Genomic DNA, 26,125 nt, shown 5'->3' with positions numbered 1-26,125 from the left:
GGCTATGAATCAATACATCCGTATTGGCCAGGAACTACTGTACACTCATGCACGGGCTGGGCTAAACTGTATAGATGTTTCTGCACAGAAACCAGAAACGAAGTTGAGTGAAAAGCAATGGTGAACTCCAGTGTACGGGAACTGCCTGCACTTTAAAAATTTCTCATTCTTGCAGCAGTAGTACTTATTTGTAAATTGGCCTTTGTCTCAAGGCAGATGATATTTTTCTTGGCATGTACTGTGATGCAGCACTAGTGAACTTGGACCTCAGTCATTTAATTTTATTTATTTTGATAGATTTGATTCGCATCTCCATACCCCTTTTGAAAATGGACTTTGATCTAATATCCTTTTTGGTCTGTCAAAGCTTTGTTAGGCAATGAATAACAAAGTTTTGCCTTTTTAGTTTGTCCAAGTCACACATGTGAGTTTTTCCCTAGGGGTAAAATGTAGGCCAAATCAGAACCAAAGCAGAAAAACACTACTTTTAATTTGACCCACTTGTGCATTAACATTCCTAATTCTGTATCTTGTTTCTCTCCTTTCCTCATCAAGTTAGGTATTTTTCATTATTTATTCATTCAGCAAGTGGTAGAGTACCTGCTGCATGCCAGACATTGATGGCAGGAGTAGCTTTTGCCTAAGTTGTTATAGTCTCATTTGGAAGCTGATCCATAACTTCTATTTCACTGGCTCTCTGAAAGTAATTTGAGCCAAGTGCTGTGGGAACTTAAGAGAGGGAGCCTTTCTGCCTGGAGTTTGTTAGGGAAGGCCTCACATAGGCACTGCCTCTTCAGATTGGGGTGGGGTTTTGCCAGGTGCATTTGGAGCAGAGAGACTAACATGTAGGGTATTGCATTGAGATCTGCATATATTTACTCTGGCTAAAGCACGCAGTGTCTGGGGTTGGAGTAGTTGTTGGGGGCTGGAGTATCACTCATTTCAGAGCACTTAGCACTTTATCTTGCTTATAGTAGGCACTTAAATATTTGTTGAAGTGACTTGAACAGAAACATGAAGGATTTTGTCTGCCAAATTAAGAAAATTGGACTTTATTTTAATCAGGAGAATGTCATGGTGTCATCAGTGTTCCAAAAAAGTATCTACAGCAGTCTGGAGGGTGGTGGCATCCAGGTGGGAGGTGCGGAGACTAAAGTAGGCACTGTTAGCTATAGGTAGCATGTGCTCAGGGATTTTCAGTGCACAGTGTCTGGGTTTGAATCTGGCCCTCTCACTCCCCGTGTAACCTCTTTTTTCCTTAGGTTCTTCATTTCAGAGGGTTTGGGGGATGAAACTTGGAAAAACATGTATACATAGAATAACACTTGGCACATGGTAAGGAACTGATAGATACAAGTTGTTATCCTGTGTGAAGGCAGTAGAAGTACAAATGATGGGGCATTTAGGAGGTATAATTGGTTGGGCTAGATAAGTTACTCGATATGACTGGAGGTATTGGAGTGTACTGGTTAAGCTTTCTGTGGAATCAGAACAGGGGTTAACTTTTGTCACTTACCCTTAGAATTACTATCCTGACTGAGATTTTGTTTCCTAACGTTTAGGAAGTAAGCATAGAACCTGTCTAGTAGGGTTTGAGGATCAAGTGAAATTATGCATGTAATGCTTTTGGCAGAGTACCCAGCACATGACGAGTGCTCAATAAATATTAGTTGTTCCTTTAGTGATGACATTAGTGAGCTAGTGGAATGTTAGAAGATATGAAAAGGAGTAGTTAAAAACAGTTGATGGTAGGAGCCAGGAAGGGAAGATAAACTAGCTTTGGACCAACCCAGTAAGATGCTAATGGATGATTGAGATGTCTGTGATGAAGTTGTTGGATAGATATGTGCAACAGGAACTAGGAAAGAATGGAAAGAAAAAAATAGTTCACCTAAACCTAGGTGAACTATTAAATAGTTCACAAGTATTCGTGGATGTGGCAAATTTTATGGAGGTTTTGGGGTAAGAGGAGGCAGAGGCGAGGTTTATGCTATAGCAGTGCCAGGAGTGTTGATGTTGAATATTAGGCATCTCTATCTTTAAATGCATTTTTGCCACCATCACAGGGAACTCCAGGCTCATATAATCTCGTTGGTTCTGTGCCCTTCCCCCTTTCCTCCTTCTCTCCTTTTTGCGTGCCCCTCCCCATCCAGATCATTTTTTAAATTTTATTATGCAGAGCCATTTATGGTAACTTTTCCCTGCATATGGGGTGAAAGTTCACTCCAGCCCCATCTTTCTATATTGAAATCCAACAAGGTTTCTAGAAGAATCATAGGTCTTATTTCATAGGTTCCACTCTACTTAGGAAGCAGTATTGATTGATAAAAAGAAGTGTGTATGTGTGTGTGTTTGTGTAACATATGTGTGTATATATGTTTACATGTACAACTATATATGTATATCATGGGGTGGTAGGGAGGAACAGACTTGTATAGGGACATTGCTTCCTGCAAAGTGGAACTGACAATACTTGCATCAAACCTTTGTCCTCTCTTGGGTATTAGCAATACTCCAGAGTGGATTCTCTGAAGTGTTGGTAAGAAAAGCTGAAAAGAAAGGAGCAGAAGTATTGTGGCAGAGAGGCTTAAGCATATCTCATACCTTTATCTTTCCAGGCTCAAGATTTAGGACTATTATTTCTGACAGTAATAATCCATCAGTAGAGAAATTATGTGGTGGAAAATGATTTTTCACTCAAAATTGGACTGGGTAAGAGATATGAGAAGTAGAAACAAATGTAGAACATAGGTAACAGACAAGTGAAAGTATAACTATATACACTACATATACAAGTGTAATATGTAGTATACATGTGTGCTTATATATATAAGTGTACTGTAAACAGGGGTGTCCACCTGAAAACATAACCACCGTCATATGTAAAACAAATGGAGTTTTCTTTTTTCCTTTTTTTGAGATTTATTTTTTTTATTTTTAAGTATTTTTTATAGATTATGCTATTAGTTTCCCAATTTTTCCCCCTCTTATCCCCTCCAACCCTCCAGCATTTCCCCTCCCTTAGTTCATGCCCATGAGTTATACATATAAGTTCTCTGAGTCCTCTGTTTCCTATACCATTTTTATCTCTCCCCATCTATTTTATGCCTACTAATTATGCTTCTTCCCTGTACCTTTCCCCCCCTAGTCCTCCCTTCCCTCTCCCCAACGAAATTCCTCCATGTGATGTCCATTTCTGATTCCGTTCCTGTTCTAGTTGTTTGTTAGTTTTTGTTTGTGTTGTTTGTCTTTTAGGATCATTTGTTGATAGTTGTGAGTTTGTTGTCATTTTACTGTTCATATTTTTATCTTCTTTTTCTTACATAAGTTCCTTTAACATTTCACATAGTAATGGCTTGGTGATGATAAACTCCTTTAACTTGACCTTCTCTGGGAAGCACTTTATCTGCCCTTCCATTCTAAATGAAAGCTTTGCTGGATAGAGTAATCTTGAATGTAGGTCCTTGCCTTTCATGACTTTGAATACTTCTTTCCAGCCCCTTCTTGCCTGTAAGATTTCTTTTGAGAAATCAGCTGATAGCCCTATGGGGATTCCTTTGTAGGTAGCTCTCTCCTTTTCTCTTGCTTGTTTTAGAATTCTTTCTTTATATTTAAATTTGAGTAACTTAATGAATATGTGCCTCAGTGTGTTCCTTTTGGGTCCAACTTCTTTGGGACTCTCTGGGCTTCCTGGAAGTCTATTTCCTTCGCCAGATAGGGGAAGTTCTCCTTCATTATTTTTGCACATAAATTTTCAATTTCTTGCTGTTGTTCTTCTTCTGGCACCCCTATAATGTGGATATTGGAATGTTTCAGGTTGTCCCAGAGGTTTGTAAGACCCTCTTAACTTTTTTGAATTCTTGTTTTTTCATTTTGTTCTGGTTGGATGTTTATTTTTTCTTTTGTTCCAAATTGTTGCTTTGAGTCCTGGTTTCCTTCCTGGCAGTATTGGTTCCCTGAATATTTTGCTTTATTTCATTTTGGGTATCCTTCATTTGTTTTTTCATTTTTCAACCAAGCTCAATCAGTTCTGTCAGCATTTTGATTACCAGGGCTTTAAACTCTCCACTAGATAGATTGGCTATCTCACCGCTTAGGTCTCTTTGTGAGGTTTTGCTCAGTTCTTTCATTTGGGCCAAATTTCTTTGTCTTGGCGCACCTGATAAGTTGGGGGCGGGGGGGGGGGGGGGGGGGGGGGGGGCAGGGCCTTCAGTATTCACAAGGGCAGGGCAACCCTTCTTGCTGCACTGGGGCACTGCCTGTGGGAGAGAAGCCAGAGAGGGGACAGTGCAGCTCCCCTGCTTGGCTTTAGCTCACTTTCCAGTGGACTCTCATGTGAAGCTGGGAGTTTCTCCTACCGGCAACCTCCATAATCCACAGTCAGCCCTAAGTCTCAGTTTCCCCTTAAGTCAGCCTCGCCTGCACAGCCTGCCCTGGGCTGCCCACCCCGCACAGCTTGCTGCCTCCCTGCAGCCAGCCTCGCTAGCCTGGTCCGCCATCCCGCCTTGGTTTTTCTGAGCCGGCCCACACATTCTGCTTCCTTACTGGTCTGTTTGGGCTCAGCTGTTTCTTTAATTCCTTGGTTGTTAGAGTTCCATGCAGTCTGATTTTGTGGTACTTTTGGTTGTTTATTGATTTTACATTGGTTGTTATCCTCCTTTTGGTTGTTTGAGGAAGCGAAGGGTTTCTACCTACAGCTGCATGTTAGCTGGGAGCACAATATTTTTTTCTTTATTAAAAGCACAATCTCAGAGTTCTTTTAAATAACAGATTACCTAAAGTATGTAAAAGGGTCACTGTAAAGAATTTTTATAACCAATTTATGAGGACCTATATCTTATGTAAAACAAGATATGCTTGGCTATAACAAAGCTTTCAAAGTCTCTGTTGGCCATTACTTTCTTTATAGATAAAAGTAAAGTCAGCCTAGGAAGGATTGAAATTTAGTCACCAATCTAAAAAATTAATCCTTTATCAGAATTCTTACTACTGTTCCATTAAAGTGCATAAATAATTATTGAACAAATCAATTGGAGTCCTTCACATATATCTTACTTATTCCATTATTTTATTGTACCCATGGCCACTTTTCTTCCACATGATTTTAATGTTTGAGCTTTGACTTCCAATGTAATTATATTCAAGGAATACCTAAGCAACCACAATGCCATCAGCACTGGGCTGTGTGGAACACAAAAGATTGTCTTTGCCCCTGTGAAACTTAAAAATCTTAAAAGACATTCAGTCAAAGAGTTAAGCATTTGCCGTAGGGTGACTAATACAATTGACTTTTAGTACCTTATCTCCTCAACTCTAGTGACTTTCACTTCTACTGTATTTTAACATTCCCTCAAATTTCCACAATAGAAATCTTTAATTATATATCCTAATTATATATCTTGTTCTCTGACCACAGCCTCCTATCCTTCTATATCTCTCATACCCCCCCTTTATATAACAGCACCCTTCCAGTTGACAGAGACATTTTGCCAGTCCTTTGTTCCATCCCACTTCCTGTTACCTCTCCTGTTAATGTTACATATTGACATTTAATGGCCTTGAGGTCTTCCCTTCACTGGTACCTTTGCCTGTGTTGAGCTTGTTTTTGTGCTGTGCCTGCCGGAAAACTTCTCTGGTTAACTGCTATTCTCCCTGAGTTGCTTTGGTAGTACCATTAAAAGGCCGAACCCTTTTCAGTGCAAGTAATTCTCTCAGACAACCCTTCCTCCATTCCCCACAGTCAACTAAGAGTGGTGGGAGCATCCTTGAAGAGCTTATGATCTAGAGGAGATGGACGCTCATCAAATATTAGTATATATAGATTATAGTTACAAATTAATATGGTAAGTGCTTTGAGGAAATAGTGTGGGGTTGTGTTGTCCAGTACAACTCACTAGCCCATGTGGCTGCTGAAATGTGGCTCGTCCTAACTGCCATGTGCTGTAAGTCAAAAATACACATGAGATTTTGAAGACATGATAACCCCCCAAAGGTAAAACACTCAATATGTTTGTATATGAAATGACAATATATTAGGTTAAATAAAATATTGAAACTCATTCAGTAGTTTTATTTTTAAATTATGACTACTGGAACATTTAAAATAACATGTGGCTCACATTCTATTTCTCTTGGACAGTGCTGGCATAGGGTGCTGTGTGAGGAGCAGCGTGTCACTGAAGCCTTCCCTGAGAAGATTGTCTTTGAACAGATGTATCTGGCTGAGTAGGTGTTGAACAGGCAGGCCCTCCTCCAAGGAGGCAGTCAGAGATGGGTGGCACTTTGAGGGGGGGGAAGAAACTGGTGAGAGAGCTTGGAGAGATTGGCCTGGGATGAGGTTGAGAGGTAGACAGGGCCGGATCATATGGGCCTTCTTGGCTGTAATAAGGATGTTCTTCATCACTCATGTATTATTCCAAACTTTCATTATTTACAGACCCTTTATCCAACCCCCGCTTCTACAGTCTGCAGATAATCTGGTCACTTCATGATGATCTGGTTTGATGTTTTAGATTTCTCTCCCTCCCCTCCTCAACTTTATCAGCCTCAGATCTGTTGAAGGCTAAGTTTCCACATGTGACCTTGATCTGATCCTTCAAAGTCTCTTGGGCTTTGGAAGGAAAGGCTTTATTAATTAACTCCCTTCTGTATTTAACCTTTTTCTCCCTGCTGGCCTTTTCACTCCAGCCTATAAATACGCTCTAGTCTCAAACCTTATAAAACAAAGCTCCATTAACCCCACATTCCTCTCAAGCTACTGTTCTTGAAGCATAACAAAACATTTTATTTAAAGCAATGTATTCAAAATGTATTAAATGTAGTCAGTATAAAATTATTAATAAGATATTTGATGTCTTTATATTAACTATTTGAAATCTGTTTATTTTTATACTTATAGCATATCTCAGTGCAGATGCTAAATTTTCAGTGGATAAAGTAGAAGGAATCTTATCAAAATAATTTAACAAAAATATTTTACATGCTTCAGTTTTTTTTGTGGTGGTGGTGGTAAAAAACATGTAACAAAATGTACCATCTTAACCATTTTTAAGTGTATTGTTCAGTAATGTTAAATGTATTCACATTGTTGTGCAACAAATCTTCACAATGTTTTCATCTTGCAAAACTCTACCCATGAAACACAACTCCTCATTTCCCCTCCACTTAACCCTGGTAATCACCCTTCCATTTTCTGTTTCTGTGGATTTGATTACTTTAGACATATAAGTGAAATCATATAGTATTTGTCTTTTTTTATGTCTGGCTTATTTCATTTAGTATGATAGTCTCAAGGTTTATCCATGTTGTGGCAGGATTTTTTTCCTTTTCAAGGCTGAATAATGTTCCATTGTATTATTATATTGGAATATACATTTTGCTTATGCATTTACCCCTCCATGAACATTTGGGTTGCTTTCACCTCATGGCTGTTGTGAATAGTGCTGCTATGAACATGGGTGTGGAAATTTTGAGATCCTGCTTTAAATTCTTTCCATTGTATATCAGGAAGTGGGATTGCTGGATCACATGGTAGTTTTTTCTTTAATTTCTTGAGAACCTCTCTACTGTTGTCCACAGCAGCTGCACTATTTTATAGTCTCACTAACAGTGCATAAGAGTTCCAATTTCTCTACATTCTTACAAAACCTTGTAATTTTCTTCTGTTGTTTTTTTTTGCAGTAGCCATCTTAATAGGTATGAGGTAATATCATTTAATTTGCATGTGCATTTAATTTGCATAGTTTTAATTTGCACTAAGCATCTTCTCATCATGCTTGTGAGCCATTTGTCTATCATCTTTGGAGAATGTCTGTTTAAGTTGCTGGCCTACTTTGAGATTAGGTTATTTGATTTTTGTTGTTGATTTGTAGGAGTTCTTTATATATTCTAGATATGAATCCCTTATCAGATTTGTTATTTACAAATGTTTTTTCCCATTCTGTAGGTCCCCTTTGCACTTCGTTGATTGTGTCCTTGGATGTGAAGTTTAAGTTTGATATAGTCCAATTGTCTATTTTTGCTTTTGTTACTTGTGCTTTTAGTGTAGTATCTTTGCTAAATTCAATGTCGTAAAGCTTTCCCCCATCTTTTCTTCTAGGAGTTTTGTAGTTTCATGTCTTATGTTGAGGTCTTGAATCCATTTTGGGTCAGTTTTTTAATATGGTATAAAGTAGGGACAAACAAAGTATATCTTTTTTAAAGGTTTATTTTTTATTCTCATTCAAAAGAGAGGGAAATGGAGACAGAGAAAGAAACTTTGATGTGAGAGAGAAACATCGACCAGTTGCATCCTGCATGCACCCTGGCCAGGGATCAAACCTACAACTTAGGCATGTACCTTAACAGAATCGAACCAGCAACCTTCTGGTATACGAGACAACACTCCGACCAAATAAACCACGCCAGCCAGGGCAAATAAAATATTTTGAACATACTTCTGACATCTTGCTTGTGGAAACAAGACAGAAAGATCTGAAATATGTAGAATAGTTTTAATTTGTAAGGATTGAGGGTAATGATTAAGCTAGGAAATAGTTCTCAAATGGTGCTGAATAGTTTATTCTAGTGTAAATTTCTGTGTCCTTTTTGTTTCTTGTAGTCATGAGACACTGATATGGAAGCAATCAATAGTCTAGGGCTAGCTGGAGCTAAAAAGTAAAATGATTGGGAAGAAGCCAGGTATATGTGATGTGCATGCAATTGCATCCTCTGCCTCTGCTACTAAATATATAATGCACGTGGTCAATAGTTGCTGGGCATCTCTTTCAAGACCATTCTGTCAGCGACATTTAATAAGATTTTCAAAGTATCCATAGCAATTAGAACTCACATGAAATATTTATTAATCTCATTAATTTCCCTTATTTTAGGTTTTATGCTTTCATTATTGATGAGATAATTGATACGTCAGTAGACTATTTTCAGAGTTTGTTAAAAATAGATGTAATTTTTCTGGTTCTCTGACCTATTCTTTTCCAGGTACATAGAGGACATTTATCAGCACATTTGAATTTTTCTACCTTTGATGGTATATAATTGATAATATTGAGACACTTTTCAGGATTTATTCTCTGAGTCTGGATTTTTTTTTTATTGTAGCTATTTACAGAAAGGGCTAAAAATTTTTTTAATAAATCCATTTTGCAGGATACAGATGATAAAGTCTATTTTCTTAAACATCAAGTTGGCTCAAACAAGTCAACTTTCAACTAATGTATATTGTATTAACACTTTCTCTTTTTTTAATATATTTTATTGATTATGCTATTACAGTTGTCCTATTTTCCCCCCTTCACTCCCCTCCACCCTGTATACCCTCTCCCACCCATATCCCCCCCTTTAGTCATGTCCATGGGTCCATACTTGTAAGTTCTTCAGCTTCTACATTTCCCATACTATTCTTACCCTCCCCCTATCTATTTTCAACCTACAATCTATGCTACTTATTCTCTGTACCTTTTCCCCCTCTCTCCTCCTCCCACTCCCCTGTTGCTAATCCTCCATGTGATCTCCATTTCTGTGGTTCTTTTCCTGTTCTAGTTGTTTGCTTAGTTTCTTTTGGTTTTGCTTTAGGTGTGGTTGTTAATAATTGTGAGTTTGCTGTCCTTTTACTATACATGTTTTTTCTTTATCTTCTTTTCTTAGATAAGTCCATTTAACATTTCATAAAATAAGGGCTTTGTGATGATGAACTCCTTTAACTTGACCTTATCTGAGAAGCATTTTATCTGCCCTTCCATTCTAAATGAGAGCTTTGCTGGATAGAGCAATCTGGGATGTAGGTCTTTGCCTTTCATGACTTGGAATATTTCTTTCCAGCCCCTTCTTGCCTGTAAGGTCTCTTTTGAGAAATCAGCTGACAGTCTGATGGGAACTCCTTTGTAGGTTACTGTCCCCTTACCTCTTGCTGCTTCTAGGATTCTCTCCTTCATTTTTACCTTGGCTAATGTAATGATGATGTGCCTTGGTGTGTTTCTTTTTGGGTCCAACTTCTTTGGGGCTCTCTGAGCTTCCTGGATTTCTTGGAAGACTATTTCCTTTGCCAGAATGGGGAAGTTCTCCTTTATTATTTGTTCAAATACGTGCTCAATCTGTTGCTTTTCCCCTTCCCCTTCTGGTACCCCTATAATTCGGATGTTGGAATGTTTAAAGATGTCCTGGAGGCTCCTAAGCTTCTCCTCGTTTTTTTTTTTAATTCTTATTTCTTCATGCTTTCCTGCTTGGTTGTTTCTTTCTTCCTTCTGGTCCACTCTGTTGTTTTGAGACCCAGTTTCCTTTCCTTCACTATTGGCTCTCTGTGCATCTTCCTTCATCTCTTTTATGGAAACCTGCATTTTTTCATCTAATTTGTGCCTAAAATCACCCAATTTTGTGAGCTTCCTGATCACCAGTATTTTGAACTGTGCATCTGATAGATTGGTTATTTCTTGGTCGCTCAAAAGGATGAGTCCTGGGGGACTGATCTGTTCTTCTGTTGGAGACATGTCTCTCCCTGTCTCTCCTTTTTTTTTTTCTGGTCTGGTCACTCTTGTTAGGGTGAGGTGCGGAGCCTTAGGTGTTCACCGGGGCTGGGCATCCCAGTCGCTAGATTGTGATGTTATATGTGGGGGCGGGGGTGGGGACAGGAGGGAACAACGGTGGTAGTTCCGTTCTCCTGGGATCTCAGTCCCTTTTCTGGGATCCTGGGTTGCGAGCTCTGCCCTGGTCCACAATCGCCGCCTCACTGGGTCCGCTAGCCGCTGCTTGCGTACTCAGGGTCCACCGCTGCAATCTTATGCGCCCGGATGGCTTACGCACTGAGTTTGCGCCAAGTTCTCCCCGACCTCCGCCGACCCTCACCCGCCAGGCTCCTCCTCTCCGCCTCTCCTACCGGTCTGGATGAACGGGTCTACTTCAACTTCTTGGCTGTCCGACTTCCATTCAAATAAATTCTCTGTCAGTTCTGGGTGTTATTCTGGCTCTAAATTGTTGTTGTTCTAATCTTGGTTGTGTGTGGAGGTACGGTGCGTCCACCTATGCCTCCATCTTGCCAGAAGAGCCCTTAACAATTTTTCTTATTGAAAGGTTTATATGTTATAAAGTTGCTCAGTATGATTTTAGTCTAAATGTGATGATGTGACCGGATTTTTGTTATTTATAGGCTCTTCAGAAGCAGTAAATCAAACCTGGTACTGGAAGAAAGCAAAATGGACTATTAAAAGTAGTTCTTCAAATGCTTATTCACAATGCAGTATTCTTTATATCTTTGCTGTAAAGAATTGTTCTTTTTTTGGTTACTTGAACCTTTTGAAAGAAAATTGTTGTGTTATTAAAAAGCAAAGAATTATTCTCTATGTGTACGAGGATTTATGGAAGGATATATTTCTGGAGGACAAAGCTTAGTGTTTTTAAAATAATTAAATCTCTAGTTTAAATAATATTTTTCTGTTTGATAATTCCTGGGCAGCAAGTAATAGAACTATTTGATTTTCTCTGATCCGTACATTATCAAGTACACGAAGGCGTAAGGGTACATATGATTTTTTTTATAACGTTTTTTTGAAAGTTATGGAAGTAATACATGCTAAATATAGAAATTTAGTAAATCCTAAACTATGCAAAGAAAATAAAAATTACAAATAATTCCACCAATTATAATTCTTTTAAAATAATATATTCAACAAATATTTGACTACTCTGTACTGTATATCATTCTAGATATTTGGGATATGAAAGTGACTTACAGAAATTCTTGGTTTCAGAAATTGAGACTAGTGAGATTCCAGTTTCATTACAATTGCTATATTTCAATACAAATGTGATATTTAAATGATAGAACTCAAGCATGGAGAGTCTTGCAGCAAGGCAAAAGCTTATTACTGTAAATTATAGGTAAAGAATAGTTCCAAGTGAAAACAAATTTCAGCACTTTGGCAATTGTGCAGGTCCTGAGGCAGATAGGTGCATGATTATGTATCTTTTTTCCCCATTGGATATTTATTGATTTTCTATAATGTGCCACATACTGTTTTGATGGTGAAAATGAGCCAGTGAATTAGATGAGAGGGATCTCTGTTCTTAGGAAGTTTGCACGCTAGGGGTCAGGAGGAGCGATAAACAATAAACAGGTAAGCAACTTAATGAAGAGTCTGATGACCAATGCCTGAAAGAAAATAGGACAATACAGGCAGATCTCAAGTCTGCAGTGCTGGTGATTAAATCTACAGCTGGTCACCACCAGAGCTCCTTTTAGCCATTTGTCTTCTTCACTAGGGTACCTTTTACCTAATACTGCCAAAAAGAAACACCCACTGTCCTTTTTGTTTCTTGCCCTTTTGTACTGTCTCCTGGAGATTTCTTACTCAGTGGAACAGCTAAATAGCAAAGTAGGCAGGGATCAAGAGAAGTAAAGCATATGGAAAATCCTTTTGGCTTTTCATGAAGCTGAGAGTTTATTGAGTTTGTATCTGTCAGTATCCCAAAAGTACTTACTGTCCATATGTTCTGAATTAAGAAAAATAAAACCCTATCAGATATTAGGAGAGGGACCAAGGGAAAACAATTTTATCAATCCTTATGGAATTTGCAGGGTTTTGGGAAGTTTCTCACATGTCTTCAAAAAAATACCATTTGTCAACTTATAAAGACATGAACTAAGGTTGGGGGAAGGCTGGAGGGCTGGGGGGTGAGGGTAAAGGGAGAATAAAGGGGAGGAAAAAATTTGGAAAACTGTAATAGCATAATCAATAAAATATACTTTAAAAAAAAAGAATCCTGATTTGTAGCTTAGCTGATTCACCAGGCTTTACAACTGATGTATAAGACTTGTGCCCTGCTTTCTTCAGTAGATAAGAATTTGGAGTGTGACCCGTGACCCATGACTCATCAGCTGATGTTGTGGTACACTTTTAGAAACAAAAAATGTGATAGCAGATTTCCCTTACACAGGAGTAGTGTAAACAAATACAAGAAAACACAAATTTGTCTGTTTCTGTCCTGATGTTATTACAGCTGTATGTTAAATTGATTCTTGGAAATGTGTTACAACATTGGACATTCCAACGCGTTTGAATAGAATAGGTATAAACTGTGTATTTCTTGCAAAAAGATACTAATTGTGCAGCATTTCTCCCATTTTTTATGGTATGAAGTCACTTTGTAGATAAATAAAATATTTAGACTTGTGATTCATTTAGTTTTGAAACAAAGATGAAGCAATGAAGAAAAGTATTGTTTTGGGCATACTACGTGATTTTTAGTGCTCCATAAAATTGTTTTTGTTTTCGATGTGGACTTCTTGTTTATTTGCTTTGCTTCTAATTACTTATATAGGAACCAAGCTTGGCTGCTTTCTACTTACTTTATTTCCTTTTGTCCGTGATCCTGCCATGGTATAATTTCATACACATACAAGTCAGTCTGTACAAATGGATAGATACCTAATGAAAAATAAGTCTCACTCCCACTCCTTTACCCTTAGCCATTCAATGCCTCCAGAGTTGACTGCTCTTAGGAGTTTTTATATTTCCTTCTGGGCATATTTTGTGCATAGAGCTCGTATGTATTTATTTAGACAGATATTTTGAAACACATACTGTTCTGTACCTAGACTTAAATTAGCTTAAAATTTATTTAATTTGTTAGTCTTTTTGAAATTTGACTTAGTCACCTTTCATTTGTTTGCTGATCTCACTGAACTACATTACCTTAAAAAATATTTATCCCTTAAAGAACACGTGAACATACTCTGTGGAGCTTTTCTCTGAAGACCATGATTATATTATTTGAACTTTTTTTAAACCTATAAATCATTGACCCTAATGTGTATTCTTTCCAAAGGGAATGTTAAACATGACAAAAATTAATTTAGACATTTTTATGATAATTTAAGAGAAAATGGAACATTTACTAGGTTTCTTGGATCTAGCAAATATAGTACAGCCATGGGAAAATACCTGTTTGGAAATTTTAAATTTTGTTAAAAAACTTGGTTATTGGGAAATATTATGTTACAAATTATGCTGAATTAAAAAGTACTTGATTAACAAGTCTGCTTGCTAACTGAGAGTGTCTTGGTGCATTTTACAGTGTTCATAAATTCTGCAGATTGTACCCGTACAGTATTGTTTGTACTGGGCACTTTTAGAATACCTTTCATTTTGAGAAATTTTGAGCACATACCTTTTATTCAAAAAGGGAGCAGGGGAAAGGCAGTGTTTTTCCTTGAATCCAATGAGAATATGATGCTAGATGTGGAGAGGGGGAAAAAAGGTAAATTGTTTTCAGTAATTTATGAGTATCACCTTAGAAGGATTTCATATTTTCACTGTTATACACTGCCTGCCTTTTGGTTGTGAAATGTAGATGGCAGAATTACAGAACTACTAATATTAATCACTGTAGTAACTGCCATTTGAGTGATTTCTCTGTGGCTTTACTCTGGTAGTAGCTGTAGGTTTCATTCAGCCGTATATTGTCAACGGTAATCCTACAAGGTCAGTATTTTACATTTCAGGAATAAACAATTTGAACAAGGTACAGTAGCCACCTATGATAAAAAGTCAGACCTATTTGATCTAAAAGTCATTACTCTTTAGAGTGGTTTCTCTGAAAAGATAAAGTTCTGATAGAGTCTTAATTGTTTTCCTTCTTCCTGAAAAGGACTTTAAAGGTCATTTGAGTTTAAACTGTAGAGTTGACCAACAAAGAGGCAGGCTCCTCAGGTAAAGGCAGTTCTTTTCTAGGACTCATAGTAAGATGGGTTTTCAAAACAAACAAAAAATTCAGTGGGATTATTTTGTGATAATGCAGTTGAATGATTTTATAGAACTGATGGTTTTATTAATTTTATTCTGATTTTTCATTTAGCCTGGTCTCCTTACACCTTTCAGGATTAATTTAGGGCATACATTTCTGTAGGGATATTGCTGTGTATGAATCATGTTTGTTTTTAGAGATTCATTTAAGACTGCCACATTTAGCATAACTATTCATGATTTTTTTTGCTCTTTTTTTTCTCTTTCTGCCCTAAGACATTCCCTTTTTAAATTAAATTTATTGGGGTGACATTGGTTCATGGGGTCATATAGGTTTCAGGTGTTCATTTCTATGATATATGATCTGTATATTGCAATTGTGTGCCCACCAGCCACAGTCAAATCGTGTTCTGTCGTTATATATTTGGCCCCCTTTACCCTTTTCCACACCTTCACCCTCTTCCCTCTGCTAACCACCATGTTGTCTGTCTACGTCTATGAGTTTCAGTCTTATATCCCACATATGAGTGAATTCATATGGTTCTTACCTTTTTCTAATTAACTTATTGTGCGTAGTATAATATTCTCAAGATCCATCTGTGTTGTCACAAATGGCAGTATTTCATCATTTTTTATGTCTGAGTACTATTCCATTGTATATATGTACCACATCTTCTTTATCTAGTCCTCTGTCGAGGCATACTTTGATTGTTTCTATGTCTTAGCCTCTGTACATACTGGTACAATGACATAGGGGTGCATATATCTTTGTGAATGAATGTTTTTGATTTTTTTAGGTAGATGCCGAGAACAGGGGTTACTGGGTCACATGATAATTCTATTCTTACTTTTATGAGGTACCACCTTACTGTTTCCCATAGAAATTGTGGTTTTAAATCATAAAGTCTAAAGGGGAAAGCTGATTGCTTTCCGTATCTGTCTTTCTTCCCGTCTACCTATCATATGACCATCTGCTATCTGTCTCTCTGTTAAACCTGAAGAAAAGAATAGTTGTATTTTTAATACAATGCTTCAACTTCTTTCTTGTTTAATTTTGGCTAGTGGTCTTAGAGCTTAAGTGGTACAATGTTTGAAAGGGTAAAGGGGTTTAAGAGTAAATTGTTTCTTGGGGTTCCAGTCAACATGGTGGAGTAGGTAAGTGCTGTACTTACCTTCTCCCATAACTACATCAAAAATACAACTGAATTATAGAGCACTCAGTCTGGAGAACCACCTGAAGACTAGCTAACCAGAATTCCTATAACTAAGGATGTAAAGCAGAGGCCACTTTGAGACTGGTAGGAGGGTGGAGATATGAAATAGGCTGGTCCCATACCGATGAGTAGCAGTTGAGAATCAGGAGGGATATCTCGGCTGCAGAGGTTCCCTCTGAGGAGCAAGGGTTCGCAGCTCCACACCAGGCTCCCTATCACGGGGCTCCAGTGCTGACAGCTGAATGTGAAAATCTGTGGGGATTCTGTCCCATTGAGACAGGACTACTGGAATCCCAGGTTTCTTATTAAAGGGCCCATTCACAGACTAACTCACAGGAATTCACCTTGGGATCCAGCAAAAGGAAAGCAGCTTAAAAGACACCAGAGACATACAGAGAGAAACCGAATTGTGTGGCTTCAGGGTAAAGGCCACCATTGTCCCTATGTTGAGCCTTTCCTCAAGAAAGCCTATAGGGGTGGTAGGTGTCATATCTGAATCTGTATTAACCTGTTGAACACCAGTCATCCCACCCAAGTAACTCCCTGAGACACCACTCCATCCAACTCACACACTGCCCTTGCCTCTTTGCAGAGGCTGTGCCTCACGGACAGCCTTGGACTGTACTGCAGGCTTTCTTATAAGCTCACCAGGGTCTGCAGCTCCTGGGCAGGTGCAGCTTGTCTCAGTGTGCCCTATGCCTTTTGCTGAGTGGCCCCAAGTTGGGTGCAGGTAGTAGCCAGCCTTTGGTTGCAGTTTGGCTTCTTCCATGCACTTCTGGACGCAGCACAGGCAGCTACCAACAGTGGATCACTTTATAATTTTTACCAGGTGGTGCTGGGCCAAGTACAGGCAGCAAATGACCTCAGCCTACACCAGGTTCCCTCCTAAGAGGCCGCAAAACCAACATACTGGTGTCCAGTCTCAGATTATAATAGAGCCCGATTATCTCCACAAACAGCACACCCGAAGAATGGTGTTGGCAGGCACCAGAGACCCTCTGGGATGAATCCCACTCTGTGGGGTTACCTCATGCTATGGTTGCGGGCAGTCCTCACAGCCAGTTAGCCTGAGGGTCAACTCCACCCATGATGAGAAAATAGCTATCAAGGCTCAACTGTAATAGGAAGGCATACATAATCCATACAAGGGACACTTTTGGAGCACCCAGCTCAGGTGACTAGAGAGACTGTACCATTGGGTCCAACAGGATGTCTACTACATAAGGCTATCTTACCAAGACTGGGAGACATAGCAGATCTACCTAACACAATACATACAAACAAACACACACAGAGAAGCAGCCAAAATGAGGAGACAAAGAACCATGTAACAAATGAAGGAACAGGAGAAAACTCCAGAAAAAAACGAAACAAAATGGAGGCAAGCAATCTACTAGATACGGAGTTTAAAACACTGGTTATAAGGATGCTCAAAGAATGTAGAGAAAGAACTTCAACAAAGAGATAGTAAGCATGAGGACATAGAAACCATCAAAAAGAACCAATCAGAAATAAATATACTAGAAAGAATCAACAGTAGAATCAATAAAGCAAAGGATCGAATCAGTGACTTGGAAGGCAAGGTAGTAGAAAAATGAATTTTAAAAAATGAAAGTAGTTTAAGGGGCCTCTGGGATAACATCAAGCATGTCAACATTTGAGTAGAAGAAGGAGAGGAGAGATGGTAAGGGATTGAAATCTATTTAATGAAATAATGACTGAAAACTCCCCTAACCTGGTAAAGGAATTAGACACATGAAATGTATAAGAAAATACATCCCAGGAAGCACAGAATTCCAAATAACATAAACCCAAAGAGGCCCACATCAAGCCACATCATAATGAAAATGCCAAAGATTAAAGACAAAGGGAGAATCTTAAAAGCAGCAAGAGAGAAGCAGTTAGTTACCTACAAGGGAGTTCCTGTAAGACTGTTGGCTGATTTCTCAACAGAAACTTTTCAGGCCAGAAGGGATTGACATGAAGTACTCAAAGTGATGAAAAGCAAGGACCAACAACCAAGATTACTCTACTCAGCAAGGATTTAAAACTGAAGATGAGATAAAGTGCTTCCCAGACAATAAAAGCCAAAGGAATTCATCAGCACCAAAACAGTATTACAAAAAAATGTTAAAGAGAATTTTTTAAGAAGAAAATATATAAATATGACTTAATATAATGACAATAACTACATAACCTATCAATAATCACTTTAAATGTAATGGGTTAAATGTTCCAATCAAAAGACAGAGTGATTGAATGGATAAGAAAACAAGATCCATACATATGCTGTCTACAAGAGACCCATTCCAAATCCGAAGACACAGACTGAAAGTAAAGAAAAGGAAAAAGATATTTCATGCAAGTGAAACAAGAAAAGGTAGTGTAGCAATACTTATCTCAGACAAAATAGACTTTAAAACAAAGGCTGTAACAAGAGACAATACTATGTGATGGTAAAGGGATGAATCCAACAAGAGGATATAACCATTATAAACATTTATGTACCCAACCTAGGAGCACCTAAATTCATAAAGCAAATATTGGTAGATATAAAGAAATATATTGACAGTAATACGGTAATTTGGGGGGACTTTAACACCCCATTGACATCAGTGGTTAGAGCATTTAGACAAATCAACAAGGAAACAGCAGCCTTAAATGACATTGGACCAGATTTACTTAATTGATATTTTTAGAGCATTTCTTCCCAAAGCAGCAGAATATGCATTCCTTTTAAGTATATATGGAACATTTTTGAGGATAGACAACAAAACAAGTGTCCATAAATTTAAGAAAATTTAAGTCATATCAGAATCTTCTCTAACCAGAACAGTATGAAACTAGAAATTAATTACAAGAAGAAAACTGAAAAACACACAGGTTAAATAAGCCGCTAAATAACATGCTGCTAAATAATGAGTGGATTAACAGTGAAATCAAGGAAAAAATCAAAAGATACCTTGAGAGAAATAAAAATGAAAACATGACCCAAAATCTGTGGGACACAGTGAAAGCAGTTCTGTGAAGAGCAAAATTCATAGCATTACAGGCCTACCTCAAGAACAAAAATAAATCTTAAACAATCCAACTTTATACCTGAACAAACTAGAAAAAGAACAACAAATAAAGCCCAAAGTGAGTAGAAGGAAGGAAATAATAAATATCAGTGGGAATAAACAAAACAGAATCTAAAAAAAATACAGAAGATCAATGAAACTAAGAACTGGTCTTTGTAAAGATTAAACAAAATTAACCTTTATTCAGACTCATTGAGAAAAAAGTGAGAGAGGACTCAAATGAGATCAGAAATGAAAGAGGAGACATGACTACTGACATCACAAATACAAAGGATCATAAAAAAAATACTATGAACAACTGTTTGCCAACAAATTGAACACTCTGGAAGAAATGGATAAATTCTTAGAAATATATTCTACAATCTTCCAAGACTGAATCAAAAAGAAACAAAATCTGAATAGAACAATAATTACTAATGATATTATATCAGTAATCAAAAACTCCCAGCAAACAAAAGTTCTGGACCAGATGGCTTTACAGATGAATTTTACCAAACATTCTATGAAGAATTAACACCTGTGTATCTCAAACTATGTAAAAAGTCATGAGGAGGGAAGCTCCCAAAGTCATTTTATGAGGACACTATTACCCTAATCTTTTTTTTTAGATACATAAACTGTTTATTAACATAAAAAGCCTACGGGTTTATTTCTTCTTGGACACAACTCTGGTGCAGCCTTAGTGGCTGGTGGTCTTGGTGTGCTGACCTTGAACTTGAAGACCTCAGACGTGGCACAATCCTCTGTGGATCCACATTTTCTTCAGCTGCTCCAGGTATTCATGAAGCTTGTTATCCAAACCTTTGGCCAGGACCAGGCTGTATTTTATCCTTCATATCCTTCTGTCTGTTCAAGAACCAGTTTGGAATTTTGTATTGTCATGGATTCTTCATAATGGTGATCACATGTTCCACTTCATCCTCTGTGAGCTCTCCTGTCCTCTTGGTGACATTGATGTCTGCCTTTTTCAACACCACTTGAGCATATCTTTGCCCCATACCTTTAATTGCAAGAATGGTAAATGCTGTTTTCCACTGGCTGTTGACATTGCTGTTGAGTACTCACAAAATGTGCTCTGACTTCTCAGGAATCACTTGAGACATGGTGGCAGCAGCATGTAAGCTTCCTGTGGAAGAGTATCCTGATTCTGAAATCAGACAAAGACATTACAGAAAAATAAAATTATGGGCCAGTATCGCTAATGAACATAGATGCAAATATCCTGAATGAAATATTAGCAAACCAAATTCAGCAATAAATTAAAAAGATCATACACCATGATCAAGTGATATTTATTCTTGTGATGTAAAGTTGGTTCAATATCTACAAACTAATTAAAGTGATGTACCACATAAACAAAATAAGATGAAACTCATGTTATCATAAATAGATGCAGAAAAAGCATTTGGAAAAAAATCCAACATCCATTTATGATAAAGACTCTCAGCAAAGTATAATAGAGGGAACATACCTCAACAGTACAGTGAAACCTTGGTTTTTTAACTTAATTCATTCTAGAAGGCTGTTCCAGAAATGATTTGTTCAAAATCTGAATTATTATTCCCATTAGAAATAATGTAAGTTTAATTAATCCATTCCAGATCCCTAAATGATTCCTTTTTAACCTTTCTTACATACAGTGCATGTCTAATGTAGTGTTTAACCTGTAAATAAACACTTCTAAAACAAAAAGGAGATGAAATGTAAATGAAAATTTAACAAAAAGGAAATGTATGGTAAAAATGGGAAAATTTATATACACACTAGAACTTAATGTTGAGAGCTGTTGATAAGTGAATATGGAAAAGAGAGATGGAGGGATATTGTAGTTTGGAAGGGGTCTCCCCTTCCGTAAAAAACATCAGGTAGCTGTTCTGGGTTCTTTCTTTTGTCTCTGTTCCATTAGAACTTGCTTCAGGCTCACTAAGCCTCTGTCTCACTTAAAGCCTATCCAATGATGTTTGTTTTTGCCTGGGTTTTAACAGTTGCCTCAAGTGAAGTACTGCGTTGTCAATGAACAAGCTTATTACAGTTTGCTATTTAGTTTTCAGGGTGATATTTTTCAATAAAACTTAGCATTTCTCCCCATTTCCTAAGCTTTTTCTTGATTAGTGAAATAGGAATATCTTCCCTTCCCTCCTCTGAAGAAAGCTCCTCAGCTGCCATCTGTTGCTGCTCCCTCTGAAGGTCTGGGAGTTCCTCCACCAACCCCTCCATATCATCATCATCCACCTCCAAGCCCATGGACTTGCCCAGAGACAGTATCCTCCACAACAGACATAGGCTCATCCTCAAAGTCTCTTTCAGCAGCAGACTCAGGCCACAATTTCTTCCACGCTGATTGCATGGTCCTGGAAGGTACTTCCTCCCATGCTATGTCTATGAGCCTCAAGTAAGTGAGGATATTAAAATGTTCCTTCCAGAGCTCCCTGAGGGTTAAATTAGTTTCAGGGGTCACCTCGAAACACCTGAAACAGTGCCTTTGTGTAGAGTTTCTTAAAATTAGAAATGGCCTATTGGTCCATGGGCTGGCCAAGAGGAGTTGTGTTAGATGGCAGACCCTAACAGTGATGAAGCTGTGCTAGTCCACTAACTTGGCCTCCAAGCCTGGAGGGTGAGCAGTAGTGTTGTACATTATAAGAAGTGTCCTGAGTGGCAGTTGTTTTTCCTGGAGGTATTTCTTCACACTTGGGGCAAACACTTCATGAATCCACTGAATAAAAAAAAAATTGTCTGGTTACCCAAGCTTTGCTATTAGCCCTCCACATCACATTCATCTTGTTTTTCATGACTTTATTTTTCTTGGAAACTCGTGGGTTTTCAGAATGGTAGATGAGTCGAAGTTTCAATTTAAAGCCCCCACTCACACTCCCACACAACGATAACATCGGTCTGTCCTTCACTGGCTTGTGTCCTGGCAGTGATTTCTCCTCCTGTGTGATGAAGGTCCTCTTTGGCATTTTCTTCCAGAAGAGACCTATCTCATTTTAATTGAACACTTCTTGAGGAACAGGTCATGTATTCTTGAAATTTTGTCACACAATTATTGGCAGCTACTTTGTTAGAACTGGCAGCCTCCCCATGCTTCACTATACTGTGAGTGCCACTTTTCTTATATTTATCAAACCACCCCCTACTAGCCTTAAACGAATCACTTTCAGCACTCATTCCAGGGGTGTCTTTTAGGAGGTCAGCATGAAGCATCTTCACTTTTTCACATATCATTGCTTCAAAAGTGCTATCACCAACTAAATGCATTTTGTTTATTCAGAACATCAATTTTTCTGTCTTTCAATTGCTTGTGATTGTTGTTTCATGAGCACTTTCACATCCTTAGCAACATCAGCATTCTTAAGATGGCCTCTTTATGTTTTAAAATGGTGCCAATCGTTAATTTTGCCTTTTCATACTTGGTAGCCAGATCAGACAGGCAAACACCTGTGTCATGCTTTGTAATTATTTCTTTTTAAAGCTCTATCATTGTTCTCACAACTTTCCTTTTCACTTTGCTGCTGTCACTAACTTTCGTAGGATCCATAGTAACTTACTGTACATATTTAATAATAAGCAGCAACAGAAGCAGAAAAACACAAAAATATTTATAGCACAATTTCTTGAGATGTTAACAGGAGGTTTAGTGGTACTCTCCTTTGTCACCTGAGAGATGTTTGATTGAGGGTTTTCAGGTCAGGAACCTAAGTTTTGATCAACAACCAAGACATTTTTCCATGAAAAACTTGGTGGAGAACCAAATTGTTCAAGTTGGAAGACGTTCAAGAACCAAGGTTTGACTCTGAAGGCCACTTATGACAAACCCACAGCTAACCTCATACTCAATAAGGAAAAGCTAAAAGAATTTTCTTTAAGAAACAAGACAAGGATATCTGCTTACACCACTTTTATTCAGCATAGTGTTGGAAGTTTCAGCCATAGCAACCAGACAAGACAAAGATAACAGCATCCAAATTGAGAAGGAAGAAGTAAAACTCATTTGTCAATGACATGATACTATATAGAGAGAATCCTAAAGTTTCCTCTAAAAAGTGCTAGAACTGATAAATGAATCAGTAAAATAGCAGAACATAAAATTAATATATACAAATTGGTTGCATTTTTACTTACTACTATTGTACTAGTAGAAAGAGAAATTAAGAAAATAATCCCATAAACAATTGATCAAAAAATATCCAGAAATAAATTTAATCAAGTTGATACAAGACCTATGCTTGGAAAATTATAAGATATTAAAGAAAGAAATTAAAGAAGATACAAATAAATGGAATCATATGCCCTGTCTATGGATAAGAATTAAAATTGTTTAAATGTCTGTACTACCCAAAGTAATCTATAGACTCAATGAAATCCCTATAAAATACTGATGGCATTTTTCACAAAACTAGAACAAATAATCCTAAAATTTTTATGGAACCATGAAAGACCCAGAATAGCCAAAGTAATCTTTAGCAAGAACAAAATTGGAGGTATCACATTACCTGATATCAAACTATTCTTTGAGTGTATAGTATTTAAAATGTCATGAAAACACATACAGATCAATGGAACAAAATAGAGAGCCCAGAAATAAACCTACACTTATATGGTCAACTAATTTATGACCTAGGAGGCCAGAACATACCCTGTTGGGCAAAGTAGGTAAGAACTCTATCAAAGTGTTCTTAACTGTAGCAAGTAGATTACAAGAATGTGTCAGTAGTGAAGGCAAGCAATTTGAGTACTTATGAGATTGTACCTAAGTACACTGTGCCATTCTTTTGAGTTATTAAAGCTATTGGAATAATTGTAACCTGCAAGTCTTTTCCCAAACAACTATAAGCCTACTTTTGCCCACCCTGTACAAAGGGTAAAGGCGTGTATCCAAAAAATGGTGTTGGGAAAACTGGACAGATACATGCAAGAAATGAAACTAGACCACTTTCCTTGCACATATACAGTGCAAGTATAAACTCAAAATGGATTAAAGACTTATGTGTAAGACTTGAAAGTATAAAACTCCTAGAAGAAAACATAGGCAGTAAACTCTTTGACATTACTCTTAGTAATATTTTTGTTCATTTATCTCCTTGGGCGAGGGGAATAAAAGATAAATAGGGCTACATCAAATTGAAAAGTTTTTGCACAGCAAAGGAAATCATCAACAAAATGAAAAGACAACCAACCAGTTGGGGGAAGATAGTTGCCAATCGCACATCCAGTAAGGGGTTAATATTCAAATTTTGGCAACAATGCATATAAAGCAACACCAAAACAAATTATGCCAGAGGACCTAACGTACAGATGGGCAATGGGTGTATGAAAAGATGCTCAGTGTCACTAATCATCAGAGTGATACAAATTAAAGCCACAATGAGCTGTCATCTCACACCTGTCAGAATGGGTATCATGCATAAATTCACACCAAGTTTTGGCAAGAATGTGGAGAAAAGGGAAGCCTTGTGCACTGTTGGTAGGATTGCAGATTGATGCAGCTACTAGGGAAAATATTATGGAGGTGCCTCAAAAAATTAAAAATAGAACTACCTGGGTATTTATCTGAAGAAATCTAAAATACTAATTGGAAAAGATATGTGCATCCCTGTTCATTATAGCATTATTTACAGTAGACAAGATATGGAAGCAACCTAAGTTCTCACCAATAGACAACTGGATAAAGAAAAAGTACATATACATAATGGAATATTACTGGGCCATAGAAAGAATGAAATCTTATCATTTACAACAACATGGATGGACCTGGAGGGTATTATGCTAAGTAAAATAAGTCAGACAGAAAGACAAGTACCATATGATTTTACTTTTATATGGAATCTAAACAACAATATAAATGAACAACAACAACAACAAAAACCAAAGCAACCAGAAACAGACAGATAGATAGAGAGAACAAACTAATGGTTACAGATGGGAGGGCATAGGAGCTGGGTAAAAAAAAAAAAGTGAAGAGTATAAGAAGTACAACTGGTAGTTACAAAAATAGTCATGAAGATTTAAAGTAGAACTTAGGGAATATAGGCAATAATATTGTAATAACTGTGTGTCATGCCAGTTGGGTGCTAGATTTATCTGGGGGATCACTTCATAAATTATGTACATGTCTAAACACTATGCTGTGTGCCTGAAACTAATGTAAAATAATATTGATGGCAATGGGAAAAATACAATAAAAGTTTTAAGAATGTAAAAAACATATTGACTGTCAACTGTAATAGGCATACCCTATTGGAAATGGTCATAATATATTCAAGCAGTGATTTCTAGGATGGTTGTGCTGCTTTTACAAGCTAATTCAAATGTTGCAATTGTACGAAGATGTGTGGGTTTTTGTTTTTTGTTTTTGTTTTTTAATTTTAAGTGGTGGCATCATTGGCTGTTCTTGTTCCCCCAGAACTTAACTGAAAGACCTTAACTACAATTCCAAAATGTAAGGGTAGCATTATAGTTAATGTAGGGAAAGGCGATGAAATTCTTTTACTGTAGAAAACAGAAATTATATTTTAAAGGGAGATTTGATAATATTCTGTTAAACAAATATCTTTCAGTTCATATTATTGATCTTAAATTATATATTGTTAAGTAAGCCATAAATTATTGATGTTATCAAGTAGTAAGAAATGACTAGAAAGAAGTTAGTACTTTGACACCAATTTTCCAAGTAACTATGCTAATAATTTGACAGCATAATTATTTCATAAGACATTAAATGAAAGTATAGTATCAATCATGTGACTTCTAGAAAGTAGAAAAAATTTATTTAAAAATTATATGTAAAATTATTGTATTTTTTTCTTAAGGCCCTATATTTTCTATAGCTCGGTTATTGTGCTATAATAATCTTCTTATAAATAGTTGTAATTCACAAATAATTAAAATGTTCATTGATTATGTATAACATATTGGCTAAAATTTAAAAGGCTGACAACATTAAATGTTTGCAAGAGTGTAGAGCAACCAGAACTCACATATTCTTTGTGGGAACATAAAGTGATACAACCGCTTTGGGAAAGGTCTGGTAGTTTTTTACCAAACTAATTAAGCATATACCTGATCTGTGTCCCAACCTTTCCACTTTTAGGTATTT

At 37.3% G+C, this 26,125-nt stretch overlaps 1 protein-coding gene and 1 pseudogene across 2 annotated transcripts in view; one reads left to right on the top strand and one right to left on the bottom strand.

The window, feature by feature from the left end:
• The window catches only part of LNX2 (ligand of numb-protein X 2), an 86,048-nt gene that overhangs the window by 1,776 nt on the left and 58,147 nt on the right, over positions 1-26,125 (top strand). The gene's annotated exons all lie outside the window — the stretch shown is intronic.
• On the bottom strand, positions 19,709-20,427 carry LOC114488981 (annotated as a pseudogene).

The sequence above is a fragment of the Phyllostomus discolor genome, chromosome 2, assembly GCF_004126475.2.
Source record: "Phyllostomus discolor isolate MPI-MPIP mPhyDis1 chromosome 2, mPhyDis1.pri.v3, whole genome shotgun sequence".
NCBI classification, from domain to species: domain Eukaryota; kingdom Metazoa; phylum Chordata; class Mammalia; order Chiroptera; family Phyllostomidae; genus Phyllostomus; species Phyllostomus discolor.
The sequence above is the reverse complement of the archived record's forward strand: the minus strand, read 5'-3'. Positions and strand labels throughout refer to the sequence as shown.